The sequence below is a fragment of the Rhincodon typus genome, unplaced genomic scaffold (genome assembly GCF_021869965.1).
Source record: "Rhincodon typus isolate 14 unplaced genomic scaffold, sRhiTyp1.1 hic_rhity00001197, whole genome shotgun sequence".
Lineage (NCBI taxonomy): Eukaryota > Metazoa > Chordata > Chondrichthyes > Orectolobiformes > Rhincodontidae > Rhincodon > Rhincodon typus.
In genome coordinates, this window is record NW_025966835.1 from 317 (window position 1) to 9399 (window position 9083).

Sequence of the window (9083 nt, forward strand, 5' to 3'; positions counted from 1 at the left end):
ATAAACTAAATTAAACCAAAAACACAAAAGTAGAAATTTCAGCAAAGTATGAAATTGGACTATAAAACACTTCAGGAAGGCAGTAAACAAAACACAGAATAAAGAGGTTGATGTAATTTGATGCATAAAAATGGAAGATTATGCATTCTGAGACAAAAAGCTGGAATATACACAATATCATACTTGTGGATGAACAGAGAATGCCAGATTCAAATACAGAATTCTTTGAAATTGCCAGCATAATTTATAAACCTTTTATTTTAAGCATCAGGGAAAAGTGGAAGCTAGGCAAAAACAGCACAAGGAGCGTGCCGCCACACCAACCTGTTCCCACGACAGTCTTCTGTCCCAAGTGTAACAGAGCCTGCAGTAGCTGCATCAGTTTGTACAGCCACCTGCAGACACACCCTGAGAGTGGAAGAGAGTCATCCTTATCTGTGAGGGACTGCCAATGATGATTTTAAACACTAAAATATTAACTTCTGAAAGTATTTGTACAGGGGCACAATTAACTAGTTTCCAGTTTTGAACGCGATATCAAGGCCATGCTGAGTAGAGGGCATGTATTTAACGTATGAAACTAAGAATTAAAATCTGATTGAGGAGAGACTTGAGATACGGGCAATGCATCTAATTAAAAGTCACAAATCAAATTCCCTTTGGAAAAAGTTGCTGTTTCATGCAGAGGTGTTGATTTACTGTATATATAGAAAAGCAGCTACATTGTTCCTGGGTAGGACATAGATCAATGTGTACAAAAGGTAGGTGGAATATGAAATTCTACAGCCTCAGAGTCCAAGTGTGCCTTTGATTGCCTGACGTTGCTGGAGGGGAATTTTCTAAATTTTTCCCTAAATCGGCCATCTGCCTTTCCCTTTACCATAGGGGAAACATATTTTATGGTTTGGCTAACCCTTGATTTGTTTACTGATTTAAAAAATAATCCCTCAGCCTGGAATATACTTAATGATGTACCCTCAAAGCGTGGCAGCTTTGAAATGCCACTGTTTGCTTAGGTGCACAGTGGCCTGTCTAAAGATGGCACAAACTCAACGGATACCGATCTCTTCACAGATATCTATTGTGTGGTGACTTGCTGTGGGAACAGCACAGTGAGTCATAGAGTTATACAGGATGGAAACAGACCCTTTGGTCCAACTTGTCCATGCCGACCGGATATCCTAAACTTATTTAGTCCCGATGTGGAGACGCCGGTGATGGACTGGGGTGGACAAGGTCAAAAATCACATGACACCAGGTTATAGTTGAACAGATTTATTTGTGATGATTTTGTCTTTACTGTAAGAGAATAAAGCTCCTACATGTGTATACACACACACACTCCAACATTCAGGATTAATAAGTTAAATAAACTAATCTAAAAGACTGTATTTTAAATGGTTGATACAGTCAAGACAGAATCCACTCACGTTTGTGCCACTGAGAGTCACCAACTCCATTAAAACTCATCTCTTTTGCAAAGAATTTCAATTCTTCACTTTCCTTGGGGGGAAAAGCATCCTTAGGAACACCAGCAAAACCTCGCTCACTCGGACTGCTTCATATCAAAAGTAACATCAAGACAGAAAGCAAGAACTTCTTTCAACGTTTAAATAGAGAAACCAAAATAAACATAGAAGTAGCAGGAGTGGGCAGTGTATAATGACAGCAAGAATGATCGCCTTGTTTTGTCACGGGCTGGGTTGGAAAGGTGGCCAGCAGCAGTTGGCTGGACTTGGGGGAAGAGGTCTGTAGGATTCCCAGGATGAGCTACTGGCAGGGACATGTATATGTTTAAGGGATCACCGACACTTATAGACTGAGGTTAGAAACCACCGGAAGAGGAGCACTCTGATTCAAATTGGGACAGTGCAATGGGGAAGAAAATGGCTGCGAGCACACAGGGTGGAGTAAGTTATTCCATCTGCTGCAAGCACTGGTCATCGGACTTTTAAAAGGAAAGATAGTTGGTCTCAGCTACATGTAATGACAGAAATGGGAGGAATGAGTGAGATAACAGGTGGCACAGCTATTCCTGATGCATGTGGGAGAAAAGTTGTAAGGTTTTTGAATGGTTTCAGAAGCAGCACAGAAGGCAGGCGGGTGAAGGGTGGGGGAGGGGTAAGAGTGAGAGTGAAGGATGGTGTTGCGTGCAATTGTCTGAGTGGCAGACCATGAGCATTGGTGGGGAGGTGAGTGCGATGTCAGAGATGAAGTGAGAACTCAGAGGTTATTGCCTTTCCTGCAGCAATGCTGGCTATTCCTCTGCATATTGGAGACAGCACTGACCTGAATGGTGACTTCAGACTAAACTAACAGGGTCTTGTGGCATGCTATCCTCTGCCCTGGGAAAAGGATACCTCTCTCTGGCCCAGGCTGGAGAATCGTAGTACCATCTTCCCCTTCTCTGGCATGTTCCTACTCTATCCTTGACCAAGCATGGCAGCTTTGAAATGCCACTGTTTGCTTAGGTGCACAGTGGCCTGTTTAAAGATGGCACAAACTCAATGGATACCGATCACTTCACAGATATCTGCTGTGTGGTGACTTGCTGTGGGGACAGCACAGTGAGTCATAGAGTTATACAGGATGGAAACAGACCCTTTGGTCCAACTTGTCCATACCGACTGGATATCCTAAACTTATTTAGTCCTGATGTGGAGATGCCGGTGATGGACTGGGGTGGACAAGGTCAAAAATCACACGACACCAGGTTATAGTTGAACAGATTTATTTGAAAGTTCAAGCTTTTGGAGCTCAGCCTGAGAAAGGAGCTGAGCTCAGAAAGTTTATGTTTTTAAATAAACCTGGTGGACTATAACCCAGTGTCAAGTGATTTTTGACCTTATTTAGTCCCATTTAACTAAATTAAACTCCATCTGCAACTCCTTGGCCCATCTGATCAAGGTACCAAATATACTCTGAGATAACCTGCTTCACTGTCCATTACATCACTAATTTAGGTATTATCTGCAAACTTATTAACCAAATCTCCTATATTCACATCTAAATCATTTATATAAATGACGAAAAGCAGTGGACCTACCACTGATCCTGGTGGCACACAACTGATCACAGGTCTCCAGTCTGAAAGCAACCCTCCACCAACACCCTCTGTCTTCTACTTTCAAGACAGTTTTGTATCCAATTGTTAAGCTCCCCATGGATTTCATGTAATCAAACCCTGGTAACCAGTCTACCATGCAAAACCTCATCGAACGCCTTGCTGAAGTCCATATAGACAATGTCTACTGCTCTTGCCTTCAATGTTCTTTGTCACTTCAAAGAATTCAATCAAGTTAGTGAGACATAATTTCCCATGCACAAAGCCACGTCGACTGTCCCTAATCTGTCCTTGCCTTTCCAAATGCATGCAAATCCTGTCCCTCAGAATCCCCTCCAACAACTTACCCACCAGTCAGGCTCACCAGTCTATAGTTCCCTTACTTTTCCTTACCACCTTTCTTAAATAATGGCACTATGTTAGCCAACCTCCTGTCTTCTGGCACCCCATTTGTGGCTACTGATGATACAAATATCTCAATGAGGGCTCCAGCAATTTCTTCCCGAGCTTCCCACAAAGTTCTGACATACACCTGATCAAGTCCTGGGGATTTATCCACCTTTATGTGTTTTAAGACAACCACATGGTAAAAGATGCCATATGGATGTGGGAGGTAATCAATGTGGTGAATATGCTGATATAGTTGACATGGTGAGAAAACATGTGAGGCCTCATAATGGAAAATCTTCCAAAAAACTTGGCGCAATTCAGACTTACCCAAAAATGTATTTCAACCCTGTGACTCAAAATTTTGGCATAATAATGTTGGTTCATTAGCTCAATTGATGATGTCCACAGTGTAATGATACCAACTGTGAAGGTCTGTGATCTGACCCTACCCCAGGCTTGTAGAGTGATGTGCTTCAAGATACACATCACTAATTGCTCTTTACTATCTCCATCTAATGAAGAGTGAGATGCTTATGGTCCTTTGGTGGACAGTGGCCATAGACAATTATTAATAGAATGCACTAAATTCCAAGATCATCACAGAATTGTTACAGTATAGCTAGAGGCCATTTAGCCATATGCTTGAAGCAGTTTTATTATCTAGTACCAATCTCATGCCTTGTTTCCATACAAATAATCACCAATGTCCTCTTGTATGCTTCAACTGAATTACATTTTCCAGCAGTGCATTGCATACCTCAACAACACGCTGTGAGAAAACTTCTTTCCTCACATCATCCTTGTTTCATTTGCACCTCATTATATCTATGTGTTCTCATTCTTTTCTTGTGCAGGGCACACAAGCAATTATATGCAAACTTGTGTCCACCAAACTTCTCATGATTCTACTATTCAATCAGTTATTCTGGATCCAGATTATATATATTTATAAATAAACATTTATTCAGAATAAGACAACAGCAAAACAATATTCTATACAAAAGAAAAACCACATAATTTTTCATCGCACACAATTATTACACGACAGAAACAAATAAACAGTTCTAAACAAATCATTGCATTTGCTGGGGAAAATCAACATTTCCATTTTCCATTGTGGATTTTGTTAAACTTTTGCTATGCAATTCCTCAGCACAATTCTTCTGTTTAGAAATTGGAACTCATTGCCTCTATTTGGTGAACAAAATGTACTGGCGCAGGAAGTGCCTGGCAATTACCTCAAACGGGCATTGGGTCCTTTACATATTTAAGTGAGAAACCCAAGATCTGTTTAAGTTCCCACCACCAGAAATTTGTTTGTGATGAACGAGCAAGCTTTGGAACTGCCTTGCTCTGGATTCATAATCTGCCTGTGCTAAGTATCAACCACCAACTAAAGGTTAGAACATTTAGTAAAACGTTCTTTTTGAGCCACAGACTTAGGAATGTTCCCCTGGTTCCACACTCTGCATGATCAGCTGTCACCACCTCCATTATTCACTTCAACTACGCTTCACAATATACCAGTTGCTGGGGACCAACTGTTGGTTCATTAAGTAAAAGCCTAAGGTGCAATTGTCAGGCAGTCTCGGGTCTTCTGCTTTGAGCACATAATGTCTCTGCAGAACCAAGACCCTGGGGAAATTCTCAACTCCCAAAAATGACTGGCTTTTCAGTAGGCAGCACGTAAAAGTATCAAAGTTTGAAATCTGACTGCAATCTGTCTTAATTTATATTTTTAATGGGAACATGATACAGGTAGGTATCAACTAATTCACTCACAAGAGGCAGGGTGTGCATTTAAATGTTATTTTGCTCTATTCTCTTCAAATTAACTATTTTAACCATGTTTGGGTTTCCCAAGAAAGTCAGGTGACAACTATTATGTTCAGGAGGTAAGTGCCTTTCTAGTTGCTTGCTTCAAGCATGTTCTCACAACTGGACATCCTCCATTCCTTCTAATTTCCTCCAGGGCTCTGATCTCCAGTCTCCCCCTACTCCCTGCTTCTAGCCTGATGTCAAGGGTGACCAATTCGTATGAAATAAAATAGGAAGCACATTAATCAGCTTTTGGGGGTGGAAGTGTTCAGAATTCATAACTCACCATTAGTTACTAGCTATGTTCCCAAAAAAAAGGCATACGTAGACTCCTAGGATCAACCCTGCACTTGTACAAAACGTGACAATCAAAATAAGGGACAATACCTTACCATGTAGCACAGCTGGGCACCATACTGCCAACCTGTTCAACAGCCTGTGACCTGGAAAATTTTAGCTATGTCCTGGCTTTAAATTCAGCAGGAAATAAAAGAAATCTGTTTCTGCAGGTTTCCTGGCCTCACAAAGGCTCTCTCTCTCTGCCTTTAAGTTTAAATCCAGCTCTCTTCCTGATAACTAGCCAAGATAAATTTAATTCCCATTTAATTTGTCATCCTGTCTTTGTTTTCATATGCATCGAAGCTTGCATCTTTTCTGGCCAATCCTTCTAAATTCTGTAGTACCATAATTTTGTTTTATTACTTTTGGTCTCTAACTCAACATTATATCATTTTTAAGATTTCATATTTTTTTATTGGGTTTATAGCCACTGTTGAACATTCAGTACAGTAGTTTTGTGACTTGAGATCAAAACATTTTAATAATGCACTTGTGAAATGCCTTAAGGCATTTTACAGCATTAAAGGTGCCATATAGATACAAATTACTGCTCTTGTCTTCTTTAATCCAAACTATTCCCAATATCATTACATTTTTCCTTGTTATCTATTGATTTTGAAATCTATATGTTTAAAATATTATTTTTCAGCTTCCTACCTTTTTGTGATGGTGTTTATTAAATTTTTGTACCTCATCACATTGTAAATATTATTTGGCTTTTCCTATCAGAAGCAGCCCGATGCCACACATCCAGAAAGTACAGTAATGATCCAGACATAGAGCAGTTATTACATTGAATAAACTGTTTTCCCAATGTGTTTAGACACAAACTACAGCAAAAATAAGGGATGAACTTTCTGATCTGGCACAGCATTAAACTCTAATGAGCATCTAAGACCATCTTGAGATAGCTTGAAACCATATGAGCTTCACACTGATTAATATTTCTGCAACTCCTACCAGGGAAGCTTATAAGCAACTCTAAGAAACTTTTAAATGTTTGACTAAAAAGTAAACTCACCTTTTAATTCTGGTGTGTTGAGGTTCTGTGTACATGGGCTAGCATAAATTCATGTGCTTCCATTTTGCTTGATCAAACAAAGATTCAGAATTGTCAATATCATTCTACCTTCAAGTACATTATATCTTAAAAGTATGACAGTACTATTTTCACTTTGTTGGTATCTCTAATAATGTGGATTTGCTAGTCTATTCTGCTACAGTCGTGTGAAAATCCATTACTATTTGACTCTTTCATTTTCAAGATTCATCTACACATTCCGTTTTCCATTGCAGCTGTGAATATTAAAGTTTCCCAGTTTGCAACATTTCATAATCCATGTATTTTCAACTATTATATTTTTTTTGCAGGAGTTTATGATGTTCTTCTGCTCAGAACCTATGTACTGTTTGTATCAACATGTCATTGCCCTTCTACTTGCCATTCTGTGAAGTTTTGCTGTCAATATATCTCATTTTAAAAAGCTCTAGTACAAGAAACTTGTAATATACCCTTAACTGCAAATCATTTGGGGGTTTGCCTAATTTAACTCTAGTACCTTTCTGATTTGCATGTTGGTTTATCTATTGAGATAACAAAGAAATAACATTTGATGACAAAGAATCAAAAAATTCTGTGATTTTAAAATGAAAGCTGAAAAGTGAATCTTGCTTTTTGAGTTTCAAAATAGGAAAACTACATCCATTACATTTAAGAGATAGTAGGAACTGCCGATGCTGGAGAATCTGAGATAACAAGGTGTAGAGCTGGATGAACACAGCAGGCCAAGCCGCATCAGAGGAGCAGGAAAGCTGCCGTTTCAGGTTGGACCCTTTTTTTCTGAAGAAGGGTCCAGACCCGAAACATCAGCTTTCCTGCTCCTCTGATGCTGCTTGGCCTGCTGTGTTCATCCAGCTCTACACCTTGTTATCTCATAATAAATTGACAGCTTGTTTTACATTCTGATCCTTAATTTCAATGGAAAACAAAAGGAGATGGAGTACAAAATGGATTGCCAATTCACTATCATTTTATTTAAGTTAATGCTCTACTTCTGTAATGGTCTTGATGTGGAGGTGCTGGTGTTGGACTGGGGTGGACAAGGTCAAAAGTCACACGACACCAGGTTATACTGTAATCCAACAGGTTTATTTGAAATCACAAGCTTTCAGGGTGCTGACCCATCATCAGGTGAAGTGAAGAAAAACATGCAGGCACAGAATTTATAGGCAGAGAGATCAAAAGATCATACAAATGGTGTGAGTGAACTGTGGAATAATATGTCAGGTGATCCAAAGTGTCGAACGGTATGAGTAAAGTGTCAACACTTTCTGTGGCCTGTCTTCAAGTCAGCATTGACCACAATACCACACAACCCTGCCATGGCAACCTCTGCAAGACATGCCAGACCATCGACATGGACACTACCATCACATGTGGGAACACCACCCACCACTTACATGGCAGATACTCATGTGAATCAGCCAATGTTGTCTACTTCATACGCTGCAGGCAAGGATGCCCCGAGTCATGGTATATTGGTGAGACCAATGCAGATGCTATGGCAATGGATGAATGGACACTGCACAACAATTGCCAGATGTTCCCTCCCAGTCAGGGAACACTTCAGCAGTCAAAGACATTCAACTCCGATCTTCAGGTACACGTCCTCCAAGGTGGCCTTTCTGATACACAACAATGCAGCATCGCCGAGCAGAAACTGACAGCCAAGTTCCGTACCTATGAAGTTGGCCTCAACCATGGTCTTAGGTTCATGTAACCTCGCCATACTGTTCTTTGTTTGTAAAATCTTCCTTACTGTTCTGTTCTTTTGATCTCTCTGCCTATAAATTTTCTGCCTGCTTTTCTTCATTTCACCTGAGGAAGGGGCAGTGCTACAAAAGCTTGTGATTTCAAAAAAACCTTTTGGATTATAAACTGGTGTCGTGTGACTTCTGACTCTGCAATGGTCTGGTTTCCTTTTTGGCCCAACTAATCTTTTACTTCAGTTTCAGTTCTATTTGGTATAAAGTTAATCAAAGCTACAGCATTGGAGTATTGCAGGGCAACAGAGTATGAAGTCACAATCTAAATTAAAAACAATGCCGATTAGGATAATTTGAAATTAGACAATACAGAATACTTAACGTGTTTTGACAGAATACTCCTACACTTAGGAAAGCTGTTGAAAGAATGTGAAGGTTTGGCTTGGAGATATGAAACCAGTTCTAAATTCAAACTCAGATTCCTCAACTGCTCAATTCAGGATTTTAAGGAGGTTCTTAGGGAACTGGCACAAGCAAAGGCTTTTTTCACCTCAAGGATTTGTGTTCAATTCAGTACAAGCTGATAGGATAAAAACAAGACTCTTACGAGTCTTAGATAAGAGTCTCAATCAACTCATCCCTCACACCCCGTCCCCGCGATAAGAACCAAAAAAGAATCCCCCTCGTCCTCACGTACCACCCCACC